The sequence below is a fragment of the Neofelis nebulosa genome, chromosome 7, assembly GCF_028018385.1.
Source record: "Neofelis nebulosa isolate mNeoNeb1 chromosome 7, mNeoNeb1.pri, whole genome shotgun sequence".
Taxonomy (NCBI): Eukaryota; Metazoa; Chordata; class Mammalia; order Carnivora; family Felidae; genus Neofelis; species Neofelis nebulosa.
In genome coordinates this window covers 70,484,691-70,499,075 of record NC_080788.1, presented here as the reverse complement: position 1 = coordinate 70,499,075, position 14,385 = coordinate 70,484,691, and positions in this window count along the sequence as shown.

Genomic DNA, 14,385 nt, shown 5'->3' with positions numbered 1-14,385 from the left:
ATTGGGCTCTGCACTGACAGTGCTGAACCTGCTTGGGACCGCTCTCGACCCCTCTCTCTCTCGACCCCTCTCCCCCCACCCACTCACCCCGTCTCTCTCTCTCGAAATAAATAAACTTTCTGAATTCCTGGGTGGCTCTGTCAGTTAAGCATCTGAATTCGGCTCAAGTCATGATCTCACAGTTCACGAGTTCCAGCCCCGCATCCGACTCTGTACTGACAGCTCAGTGCCTGGAGGCTGCTTTGGATTCTGTGTCTCCCTCTCTCTCTGCCCCTCCCCCACTCACTCTCAGTCTCTCTCTCTCTCTCTCTCTCTCTCTCTCTCTCTCTCTCTCTCTCACACACACACACACACACACACACAAATAAAGGTTAAAAAAATAAAATAAACTTTCAAAAATAAAAAAACATTTTTAATAAAATAAAATAAGTAGAGACCTAGTAAAGGAAGGAAGGTAGCCAAAGCAAAGTTAAGTGCCCTGAGTCAGAAGCAAGTTTGTTGTGTCTTAGGTCAGGATTTATAGCAGCAGACTGAGATAAAGATTCATATTCAGGTGATTTATCGAGAAAATGCTCCCCAAGTGTTAACGAGGATGTAAAGGGAATTCTTATGCACTTATGGTGGGAGTGTAAATTAGCGCAACCATTATGGAAAATAGTATAAAGTTTCCTCAAGAGATTAAAAACAGAATTATCATAGGATCCAGCAATTCCCCTTCTAGATACTTATCTGAAGGAAAAGAAATCACTATCTCAAAAAGATATCCACACTTGGTGTCCACTGCAGCATAGTTTACAATATCCAAGACATGAAAACAACCTGTGTCCACTGATGGATGAATGAATAAAGAAAATGTGACATATATAGACACACACACACACACACACACACACACAGGAATATTACTCAGCTATTAAAAAAGAAGAAAATTGGGGGGCACCTGAATGGCTCCATCAGTTGAGCATCCAACTCTTGATCTCAGCTCAGTTCTTGATCTTAGAGTTGTGAGTTCAAGCCCCATGTTGGGGTCCACGCTGGGCATGGAGCCTATTTTTAAAAAAAGAAGAAGGAGGAGGAGAAAGAGGAAATCTTACCACTAGTTGACAACATGGATGGACTTCAAGGGCATTTTGCTAAGTGAAATGAGTCTGACAGAAAAACAAATACTGTATGATCTTATTTATATGTGGAATATCAAAAAAAAATAGGACTCATTGATATAGACAACATATTATTGGTTGCTAGAGGAAAGGAGGGGTGGGAAAATGGGCGAGGGTGGTCAAAAAGTTCAAACTTCTGGTTATAAGATTAAAAAGTCTTCAGGCACCTTGGTGGCTCAGTCAGACAAGTGTTTGACTCTTGATCTCAGTTCATGGGTTCGAGCCTCGTGAGAGGCTCTGCGCTGACTGTGACACTGCTTGGAATACTCTCTCTCTCCCTTTCTCTCTGCCCCTAGCTTCTTGCTCTCTCTCTCTCTCTCTCTCTCTTTCAAAAATAAATAAATAAACATTAAAAAATAAAAATAAGTCCTGGGAATATAATGTACAGCATGGTGACTATAGTTTACTATACCATGGTGTATATTTGAATATTGCTAAGAGGGTAAATCTTAAAAGAGATCTTTAAAAAAAGTAGATCTCATCACAAGAAAAAAAACCTTGTAACTACGTGCGTTGATGGATGTCAACTAAGCTTATCATGGTGATCATTTCATAATATATACAAATATCAAATCATGATGTTGTACCCCTGAAACTAATGTTATATGTCAATTATACCTCAACTGCTTAAAAATACAATTAAATTATGTTGTACATTTAAAACTAATACAATGTTATATGTCAGTTTCTCAGAAAGTTAAATTCCAAAAAAAAAATGACTCACTGGAGCAGTATTTCCTGGGTTCCTGCAAAAAAAAAGAAAAGAAAAAAGAAAGAGAAAAAAAGAAAAATAAAAGAAAGAAAATTCTCCCAAAACTAGTCAGGGGAAGCTGGACAAGGTGGGGAGAAAGCCAAGAAAGAGTGCAATCTCATGCAAAGTCCAGCCAGATCCTGCAGGGGACTTCTGGAATGTAGATGATTGCTCACAGTTTAGACTCTTTCCCAACTGGAGTCAAAGGAGTTGAGTTCTCATACTTCTGCAGTGACTAAGAACTGGGGGCGTTGGTGAGGAGGAATGTAAACCCCCAGTCACTTCCTTTGGCCTTTGCCTGAGCAAAGCAGCTCTAATACTGATCTCATTTCCTTTGGCTGTATACCCAGAAGTTACACTAAGTGAAATAAGCCAGATACAGAAAGGCAAATGCTGTGAAATCTCACTTATATGTGAAACTTAAAAAAGCTGAATTCATAGAACCAGAGAATAGAATGGTGGTTGCTAAGGTTTGGAGACCAGAGAGATGGGAAGAGGTTGGTCAAGGGTACAAAATTTCATTTATAAGATGAATAAGTTGGGGCGCCTGGGTGGCTTAGTCGGTTAATCGTCCTACTTCGGCTCAGGTCATGATCTTGCGGTCCAGGGGTTCCAGGCCTGCATTGGGCTCTGTGCTCACAGCTCAGAGCCTGGAGCCTGCTTCAGATTCTGTGTGTGTGTGTGTGTCTCAGTCTCTGCCCTTCCCCCACTCATGCTTTGTCTCTCTACATATCTCAAAAAAGAATAAACGTTAAAAAAATTTTAAGATGAATAAGTTCTGGGGACATAATGTACAGCACGGTGGCTATAGTTAATAGTACTATATTATATACTTGAAATTTGCTACAAAAAGAAAAGCTGGGGGTGCCTGGCTGGCTCAGTAGAGCATGTGATTCTTGATCTCAGGATTGTGAGTTGGAGTCCCATGCTGGGTGTAGAGATTATTTAAAATAAAATCCTTTAGGGGTGCCTGGGTGGCTCAGTCGGTTAAGCATCTGACTTCGGCTCAGGTCATGATCTTGTAGTCTGTGAGTTCGAGCCCCGCATCGGGCTCTGTGCTGACAGCTCAGAGCCCAGAACCTGTTTCAGATTCTGTGTCTCCCTCTCTCTTTGACCCTCCCCTGCTCAAGCTCTGTCTCTCTCTGTCTCAAAAATAAATAAACGTTAAAAAAAGTTTAAAAAAAAAATCCTTTAAAAAATAAACTAACTTTGTGAGATAATGGGTATGTTAATTGATTTAATTGCGGTAATCAGGTAGCCATTTCACAATGTGTATATATATATATATATATATATATATATATATACACACTATATACGTATATATATATGTATATATATGTATGTATATATATATATCAAATCATTCCTTTGTATACACTATATAGAGAGGGTTTTTATTGTGAAAATAAAAGGCTGGGGGTGGGGGGAAGCAGTTGTAATAGCCCAAGACAGTCCTCCTAAGAGAGTTGCCGGTGCTGGCTATTAAAAAACATTTAGGGGCGCCTGGGTGGCGCAGTCGGTTAAGCGTCCGACTTCAGCCAGGTCACGATCTCACGGTCCGTGAGTTCGAGCCCCGCGTCAGGCTCTGGGCTGATGGCTCGGAGCCTGGAGCCTGTTTCCGATTCTATGTCTCCCTCTCTCTCTGCCCCTCCCCCGTTCATGCTCTGTCTCTCTCTGTCCCAAAAATAAATTAAAAAACGTTGAAAAAAAAAATTTTAAAAACATTTAAAAATGTTTCACTAAGGAGTCCAAGAGGATCTAGGCAGAGCACTGACAGGGTCCACTGCAGTGTGTTTAGGAACTAAATGGCTAGGAAGGGGCAGAGGGAATGGCTAGAAATAGGATTGTGATAGGTTTCTAGTATTCTAAAACCCATTTTTTTTTTCATTAAGTAACCATTTATTGAGTACCCATAATGTGCCAAATGCTATGCCAGCCCTGAGGATCCAATGATGGACAATGGGGACACAGTTATTGTGTCCTCTTGGCACATTGTCCTCTGACAATGAAAAGAAGCATTAAATTACTCTCCAGCACTATAGGACACAAAACAGGAGAACATAATCCAGTTTGGGAGTCAGAGGCTTCTCTGAGAAAGTACTATCTGAGCTGATGCTGAAGCGTGAACAAGTTGTTGTCGGACATAGACTGGGCTGGGGGGGTTGGTGAGGAGGGAAGTGCTTCAGGAGAGGCAACCAGATGTTCAAAGACCAGGAGCCAAGAAGGGTGTAGTGAATTCAAGGAACTGTAGTGAATTCAAGGAACTGAAAGAAATTGGCATAACTGAGGCAGAAAGAATGGGTTGGGCATGATAGGAGTGAGCAAATAGTGTAGTAACTAGAGGCCAAATTCAGGATGATATACTGTAATCCAAGGACAGTGACAAGATTTAAATGGGATTTGGCTAACTGGATGTGGAAGTGGTGATTGGTCATGCTGGATTTATAATACATATTTCTTTTTTTTTTTTTTTTTTAATTTTTTTTTTCAACGTTTTTTATTTATTTTTGGGACAGAGAGAGACAGAGCATGAACGGGGGAGGGGCAGAGAGAGAGAGGGAGACACAGAATCGGAAACAGGCTCCAGGCTCCGAGCCATCAGCCCAGAGCCTGACGCGGGGCTCGAACTCACGGACCGCGAGATCGTGACCTGGCTGAAGTCGGACGCTTAACCGACTGCGCCACCCAGGCGCCCCTATAATACATATTTCTAAAGAAAACTAAGATTATAAGAGGAAGAAAAGTTTTGGGAAAGTGTTTTGCCACTTCATTCTGTTTTCAAATATTAGTATTTTTACTAGTGTAAGGTATTTATTATGCTATTTCAAAAACATCTGAAATCTAAGTGTTATGCAAATATATATTATGTACATAATGTATATATTATATATTATATGTATTATATGTATTTTTGTATATATGAGGCAATATGTACAAAATTGTAATAATGGGTCCCTCTAGAAAGTAGGACTGCAGATTTTTTGTTCCTATTTTGCACATTTCTGCACTGAGTTTTTATGAGCATATATTTTTATACAATTATGAAAATGTTGCCTATAATAAAAAAGAAAATAAGAATAAAGGAAGATTGTGTGTGTGTGTGCATGTTGTAGTTACTCTTTTTTTAAAATCTTTTTATTTGAGTATAGTTGACACAATGTTACATTAATTTTAGGTGTACAATAGTAATTTAGCAATTTTATACATTATGCTATGGTCACGAGTGTAGCTATCACCTGTCACACACAACACTACTACAATATCATTGACTATATTTCGTATGTTGTGCCTTTTATTCCCATGACTTATTCATTCCATGATTGGAAACCTGTATCTTCCAATCTCCTTCACCTATTTTGCCCATCTCCCCCATCCCTCCCCTCTAGCAACCATCATTTTGTTCACTGTATTTAGGAATCTGGGGGTTTTTTGTTTTTTGTTTATTTTTTGTTTGTTTCTTTGTTCATCATTTCTTTCTTTTTTTGTTTTTTGTTTTTTGGTTTTTTTAGATTCTACATAGAAGTGAAATCACAAGGTATTTGTCTTTATCAGCCTAACTTATTTTACTTAGTATAATGCTCTCTATCCATCTATGTTGTCACAAATAGGATAATCTCATCCTTTTTATAGCTGCATAATATTCCAGTGGGGTGTATATGTGTGTGTGTGTGTGTGTGTGTGTGTGTGTGTGTGTGAGAGAGACAGAGAGAGAGACAGAGAGAGAGACAGAGAGAGGGAGAGACATCTTTATCCATTCACCTATCAGTGGATACTTAGGTTGTTTCCATATCTTGGCTATTGTAAATAATGCTGCAATAAACATAGGGACACATAAACCTTTCCCAATTAGTGTTTTAACTTTCTTTGGGTAAATACCCAGTAGTGAAAGTACTGGATTATATGGTATTCCTATTTTTAGTTTTTTAAGGAACCTCCATACAGTTTTCCACAGCGACTGCACCAATGTACATTCCCACCAGCAGTGCACAAGTGTTCCTTTTTTTCCCACATCCTTACCAACACCTGTTATTTCTTTTTTGCTAATGTTTATTTATTTATTTTGAGAGAGAGAGCAAGGGAGGGGTAGACAGAGAGAATCTCAAGCAGACTCCTGGCTGTCAGTGCAGAGCCCAAGACAGATCTCGAACCCAAAAACCAGGAGATCCTGACCTGAGCCAAAATCAAGAGTTAGTCGTTTAACCAGCTGAGCCACCCAGGCCTCCCCTCTTACCTTTTTGATACGAGGCATTCTAACAGGTATGAGGTGATATCTCATTATGGTTTTGATTTGCATTTCCCTGATGTTGAGCATCTCTCCATGTGTCTGTTGGCCATCTGTATGTCTTCTTTGGAAATGATGTTTATTCAGGTCCTCTGCCCATTGTTGTTTTTGTTTTTGTTTTTTGGTGTTGAGGAAGTTTCTTTTTACAGATGAATGCTACCTGGAAATATAGACAAATGACTGAATTAAGAAATCACCCTTTTTGTAGCATTGTGTTCCAACTATACTTCAATAAAAAGAGAGAGATGAGACACCGGGCTGGCTCAGTCGGTTAAGCATCTGATTTTGCCTCCGGTCATGATCTCACAGTTCATGGGTTCGAGCCCCTCATCAGGCTGTGCTGACAGCTCAGAGCCTAGAGCCTGCTTCTGAGTCCATCTCTCCCTCTCTCTCTGCCCCTTCCCTGCTTGCAGTCTGCCTCTCTCTCTCAAAAATAAATAAGCATTAAAAAAATTAATAAATAAAATAAAAAGAGAGAGAGAAAAAAAAGAAAAAGAAATCACCCTTTTGTCACCACAATGGGATAATTGACGCAGGTGGGAATCATCAATGGATGCCAAAATCATCAGGAAAGATTGGTAGGAAACATGATGCCTGTGATAGTCTCATTGTAAATAATGGTCTCAATTCTCCTCCCCTCTCTAGCCATGTCTCTTACAACGTGATTTTATAGCTCCCCTCTCAAGAGATGGAGCCTATTTTTCTCTACCCTATGAATCTCAACTGGCCTTGTGATTTGTTTTGACCTATGGAATACGGAAGAAGGGACAGTGTCAGTTCCTAACCTAGATGTCACTCACTTCTACTTGCTCTCTTAGAACCCTACCATCATCATGAGAATAAGCCCAGACTAGCCTGCTGAGGAGATTCAATGTGCCACAGGCAACAGTGAATCAACACTCAGGAGCAAAGCCACCTAGCCAATCCACAGTTGACCGCAGATGCATGAGGAAGTCCAGCTGAAGGCAGAACCACCCTGTAAACTCAGCTTAAATTGCCAACCCTCAGAATGCAAACTGGTGCAGCCATTCTGGAAAACAGTATGGAGGTTCCTCAAAAAACTAAAAATAGAACTACCCTACTACCCAGCAATTGCACTACTAGGCATTTATCCACAGGATACAGATGTGATGTTTCGATGGGACATATGCACCCCCATGTTTATAGCAGCACTGTCAACAACAGCCAAAGTATGGAAAGAGCCCAATGTCCATTGATGGATGAATGGATAAAGAAGATGTGGTAAATATATACAATGGAATATTACTCGGCAATCAAAAAGAATGAAATCTTGCCATTTGCAACTATGTGACTGGAACTGGAGGGTATTATGCTAAGTGAAATTAGTCAGTCAGAGAAAGACAAATATCATATGACTTCCCTCATATGTGGAATTTAAGATACAAAAGAGATGAAAATAAAGGAAGGGAAGCAAAAACAATATAAAAACAGGGACGGAGACAAAACATAAGAGACTCTTAAATACTGAGAACAATACTGAGGGTTGCTGGAGTGGTTGTGGGTGGGGAGATGGGCTAAATGGGCAAGGAACATTAAGGAGGACACTTGCTGGGATGAGCACTAGGGGTTATATGTAGGGGATGAATCACTGGATTATACTCCGGAAATCATTATTGCACCATATGCTAACTAAGTTGGATGTAAATGTTTTTAAATAATAAATAAATAAATATTTGCCAACCCTCAGAATCTTGGGCTAAACAAATCATTATTTTAAGCCACTCAGTTTTGAGTTGTTTTGTCATGCAACAATAATATAAAACCACATAGATTTGTTACTAATTGCAAAGGTGAAAATATGTGCCATTCAGTGGAGTGATCTGGTGTTGACCACCTTAACTCTCACTGGTGGTAGATAGAACAAGCTAGCATTATTGTTTCCATAGGCAATGCAATATCAAATACATCAAGTATAATTTATTCTTGCCAAAATTGTTTAAGCTGAATCTAACCAGGTCTCTAAACCACCAGTCATGCATATAGGGAAAACAGGAGAAAGAAAAACAGTGATATGGCAGCATGAAGAAATAAGTATTTTATAAGATGATTGGCCTGAGGGCACCTGGGCACTGTGCCTAGAGCCTGCTTAGGATTCTCTCTCCTTCTGCCATGCCCCAGCTCACATGTGTGCATGTGTATGTGCGCATGGGCTCTCTCTCACTCTCACTCACTCTCTCTCTCAAATCAATCAATCAATCAATCAATCAATAAGAGATAATTGGCCTGGACTTTTTAGGAAAGAAAAAATATGTCATAAAAAAAGGAAAGCTAAAGTGATGGAACAGTTCTGTAGGCTGGGAAGTCCAAGATCAAATCACTGGCAGTTTCAGTGTCTGGAGGAACCTGCTCCCTGGGTCCCAGACAGCCATCTTCTCACTGTGTCCTCACATAGTGGGGTGGGGCGGGTGGGCAAGAGAGCTCTTCGGGTCCTCGTTTACGAGGGCATTGATCCCACTCCTGAAGGTTCCACCCTCATGACCCAATCACCTTTCAAAGGCCCCATCTCCTAACACCATTACATTGGGCTTCAGAGCTTCAACATATGAATTTTGGGAAGAACACAAACATTCAGTCTATAGCACCAGTCAACCCACAGACTCATGAGAAGTATTAAATAATTCTCATTTGAAACCACTAAGCTTTGGGATAACATATAACACAACAACGGATAACTGAAGCCATACGGTCTTCATAAAAACCCTGTAAGGTAATTGCCATTATTATCCTCATATTGTATAAGAGAAAACTAATGCTTAGGTAGTTTAAATAACTTGTCCAAGATTACAAAGTTCAGAGGTAGCAAAACCAGGAATTAAAATCTACACTGGTTTGGAGCATCTGGGTGGCTCAGTCAGTTAAGCATCCTGATCTTTGTTTTGGCTCAGATCATGATCTCACAGTTTGTGAGATCAAGCCCTGCATTGGGCTTTGCACTGACAGCATGGTGCCTGCTTGGGATTCTCTCTCCCTCTCTCTCTCTGCCCCTCCCAGTCTTGCTTGCTCTCTAAATAAATAAATAAATAAATAAATAAATAAATAAAATTTTTAAATTAAAAAATTTTTAATTAAATAAAATAAATAAAATCTATATTGGTTTGATTCTAGAGCCTGACTCCTAAGTATTATATGACAAAGTTTCTGACCAAGGCCAACTTATGCCCCAAGATATTCAGTTATAGAGTAAAAACATTCCTAGAGATAATGTATTCAGAACATGAACAAATGACTTTACTGTAGCATTTTTGTCACCTACAGACAACATCTCCAAACCCAGGGCTTTAAAAAAAAAAAAAACACTTTGTCCTGGGGCACCTGGGTGGCTCAGTCGGTTGCGCGTCATGACTTCGGCTCAAGTCATGATCTTGCAGTTTGTGGGTTCGAGCCCCGCGTCGGGCTCTGTGCTGACAGCTCAGAGCCTGGAGCCTGCTTTGGATTCTGTGTCTCCCTCTCTCTCTGCCCCTCCCATTCTCATGCTCTGTGTCTCTCTGTCTCTCAATAATAAATAAATGTTAAAAAAAAAAAATGTTTTAAACAAAACACTTTGCCCTGTACAGCCTTATTAGTGTTCACCCTGGGTAATGCTAGAGCACAGGGGAACACAGAGACTTTTACAAAAAAAAACAAGCACCCTCCCACAGAGAGTAAAAGGAGGAAGGATATTAATTAGGACCAAACATGAACACTAACATGTGGTCTCAGTTGGTACCATGGTTAAGAAGAAGAAGTCTTTGAAGAAAGATTAAAAACCAATGACAAAAATGATGTTCAACATCACTAGCCACTATAGGAATGCAAATTAAAACCAAAATGAGATGTAATCACACACCTATTAAAAGAGCTAAAAATTTTAAAGTAGTGACAACACCAAATGCTGTTCAGAATGTGGGATATCTGAATCTCCCATACGTTGTTTGTATAACTGTAAAATGGGTGGCCATAGTTTGCCAGTTTCTTAAAAAACTAAACATGCAATTACCATACAACCCAGCAATCACACTCCTAGGCATTTATGCCAGAGAAGTGAAATTTGACTTCTACACAAAAATCTGTACATGAATGGTCATTGCAGCTTTATTTGTAATACCCAAAGGCTGGAAACACCCAAAATGTCCCTCAACAGGTGAATGGTACAATAAACTGTGCTACATCCACTGCTAGGATACTTATCAGCAATAAATAGGAATGAAACAGTGAAACACATAACTTGGATGGATCACAAGAGCACTATGCTAAGTAAAAAATGCAAATCTGAAAAGTTTTTTTTAAAAAAGTCACATGCTGTAGGATTCCACTTATATAACATTCTCAGTGTGACAAAATTGCAGTGATGGAAAACAGATTAGTGGTTGCCAAGAATGAGAGATGGTGGGGAGGAGAGGGGCAGGTGTAACTCTAGAGAAGTAACAGAAGGGAGGGGCAGCTGGGTGGCCCAGTGGGTTGAGTGTCTGACTCTTGATTTCAGCTCGGGTCATGATCCCAGGGCCGTGGGAGGCCCACGTCAGGCTCCACACTGAGCATAGAAACTGCTTAAGATTCTCTGTCTCTCTCTCATTCTAAAATTAAAAAAAAAAAAAAAGGAACAAAAGTAAACAACAGAGATCTTTGTGATGACAGAGTAGTTCTGCATCTTGATTGTTGTGACTGCTACCCCAATGTACACATGAGATATAATGGCATAGAACTATACACACACATTCTATCAATGCTAATTCCCTAATTTTGATATTGTACTCTAGTCACATAAGTTGTAACCCTTGGGGGAAACTGGGAGAAGGGTATGTGGACTTCTCTGTACTGTTTTTGAAACTTCAAGTGACTTGATAATTGTTTCAAAATAAAAAGATAAGAAAAAAATTACAGTGTAAAATAGACCTCAATAAAGTCTGTTTTAAAACTGACAAGAGGAAATGAATATAGTATCTTGTTAATCTCACTTATCTTTTCCCTGGTTCTGATTCTTTTATCTTGTTTAGACCCTATTCTGTGTGTTCTGATTGTGAGCCCAAAAGCGAATTTGTGAAATATGGCATGAAAACGGAGTAAGTGTGACTTTGCATTTAGCCAACAATGACAAAGCCCCAGGCACTGTGTGAGGCCCTGTGGACATGACTAATACCTGAACACATGCTCTGCTTTGCCTCTTTGCACCCCCACGCCTCCCTGCCTCCACACACAGTCCCTAAGCTAGTTCTCTCCCACACTTCATTGCTTGTTCTTGGATCTTTCATCAGAACTTAAATGGAATTTCTGAGAGGAACAGAAAAAGGCAGGAAGCAGAACTCTTTGGTTGCCCCCAGAAAGGAGGAAGGCTCAGGACAAAGAGGGAGGAGGGAATGACTGCAGAGAAACTAAAATTTAGACGGGATATGGGAACAGTGGGTGGGCGTGTGTCCCAAGCAAACGACTTACTGAACAACAGTCCCATAAACTATATTGTGGTGCCAAATTCAAGGCTGTTTATTCTGTGCTGATCTCACTCTGGCAACTCAGATCCCTACCATTATTCCTAAGAAGGATAAGCACAAATCTAATACCCAAGCTGTAAAAGATAGCTCAGACAGTAGTGTTGTCTTTGTAAATACCAAAGACATTCTTTTATTTAGCAGCCTAGCATTCTGTGAAGTGCACTGTGAATGCAGATCTCAGAGCAGTCGCTCAGATACAGTGATCAATAGCCATTATTCCAGGCCCCTAGACATGAGGGACTCACAGAGGAAAAGAGGACATCTGAGATCTGTATCAGCTATTGTGTGAGCTTTTTTTTTTTTAAATCTGAGACTCTCCAACACCAGAAAATACTTATTAAACTTGGTGTATTCAGGACTATGGTATGCTCAAGGCCACAGAGATGAAATTGCCTTTTCCCTTTGCTCACACGTGCCCTTATGCAATAAACTCCCCCCCCCCCTTTTTTTTTCTCAGGGAGTCTGGGTGACCCAGTTGGTTTTAGCTTCCTACTCTTGGTTTTGGCTCAGGTCATGATCTTGTGGTTCATGAGTCAAATGCCTCATGTCAGGCTCTGCACTGACAGTGTGGAACCTGCTTGGGATTCTCTCTCTCCCTCTCTCTGTCCCTCCCTGGCTCTCAGTCTCTCTCAAGATAAACTTTAAAAAAAAGCAAACAAAACTTTTTTTCTCATCTCAATCTTGAGTATTTTTGAATATGCTGAAGTTTAACTGTGATTTTCCCCCCAATCTCTAATTCCCCCAAGGACATCCTGGGTGAACCTAGAATGAAGGTGTAAAAACTGTGCTATTCCTACCAAGGAGAAGTCTGGTCTCTCGGCTCCCAAAAAAAGAATCTGGCTTGGTATTAAATGAGCTCCTTGCCTATTGAGATTTTATAAAATGGACCAATGGTCCTGACTCAAGAATAAGATGGAATGAAGAAGGTGGAATTCAAGTTCCACAACCATAATAGAGACTGTGCCCAACTCACCTTGTGTGTGTGTGCATGCACACATGTGCACGTCAGTGCGTGTGTGTGTGTGTGTGTGTGTGTGTGTGTGTGTTTGTGTGTTTCCAGCACCTCATATGGTGTCTGGTATAAAGGGATTATCAATAAACATTTTTTCATTAAATTGAAAGCAGACAAGATGGTTTGTCAGGAGAATTCCCTCCTGATTTAAGGCACCTCTGAAACAAATAGAAATACATCCCAAAAGTATATAGGAAACACACTCCTGATTTTGATTTCTCTACCACATGCACAGACTTCTCCAAAATCTTTGTCTCCATCCCCGAGCTCCAAATCCACATTTTTAAAAGCCCACTAGACAATGCCTGGATCTGGATGGTGCCTCCCAATAAATATGTCAACCCCAAATCTTCCTGGTCTCCCAAGCTAGACCAGTGGTTTCCAACCTATGAAACAAGCACCTAACAGATCATGGAGTCAGCAGGGTACCAAGTGCAAGTTAATGATGGGGTCAGCCCCAGCCAGGTGCAGGGCACTAAAAGTGCCTCGAAATCAGTCAGCGTTTCACTATCACAATGCATCAGCAATTCTGAACAATGCCAGTGATGAAATACTCCTCCAAAAAAAATATCCAATGAATCCAAGTTTTAAACAACTGCTGTGGTTACTTTCGAGTTTTGGTAATATTTATTTAAGCTTCAAGTTGGACATTTTTATTACTTGCCTTTAATAAACATTGTAATCTGCATGGAATTTAACTCAAAGGACTCTCAGTTGTACAATTGCCCCCAGACACAAGCGGATTCAGTAGCTTTTACCCGCCATTTAGAAAGTTTGCAAAGGTCCAGAATCATTCCAGACTACTTCAGACACCCTTCATATCTCCGGCCTCTGTGGTACTCTGTATTTCTACATTTAAGCAGATTTGACCTAAACAATGATAGCATAGTGATAGTGTCTCAGTCAGCTGACAAAATACCATGGGTGGCTTGAAAAACAGAAATTTATTTTCTCACAGCTTTGAAGGCTGGAAGTCTGAGATCATGGTCCGTTTACAGTGAGGGCTTTCTTCCTGGCTTGCAGATGTCAGCCTTCTCACTGTGCCCTCACATGTCAGAGAGAAAGACCACAAGTTCTTTGGCATGAAGTCCCCACCCAAGGGTCAAATATGCTAAGTATACTATGCATGAAGTAATTCCAAGGGATTGAGAAATCAACACAAATGCCAAATGTTATCTGCAAGCATATGTATTTGCAAATACCTGCAAATATCTGCAAATGTTATCTGTATTAATAAATAATACAACTCACATTATATATATGTAGCCACATGCCTGGTCCCTAATTAGTTGACTTCGAGTTAATCAAAAGTAGTATCATCCTGGATGGGCCTGACCCAATCAACTGAGCCCTGTAAAAAAGAGTCTGGAAGTTAGGCTCTCTCTGGTGCTGGCAGTAAAAATCAAATTACCATAAATTCTCCAGCCTCAAGGAAATGAATTCTGCCAACAACTGAGGGGGCTTGGAAGCAGATCTTTGCCTAGTCAAGCCACCAGAAGAGAACACGGCCCTTGCGACTCATTGACTTCAGCCTTATGAGACCCAAAGCAGAGGACCTAGCTAAGCAGACTCAGTAGCTATTCCCATTCATTTGGAAATTCTGACTTCTGACCTGGAGAAACTGTGATAATAAAGAGAGGCTGTTATAAGCTGCTAATTTTAAGGCAATGTGTTATACAGCAACAGAAAAC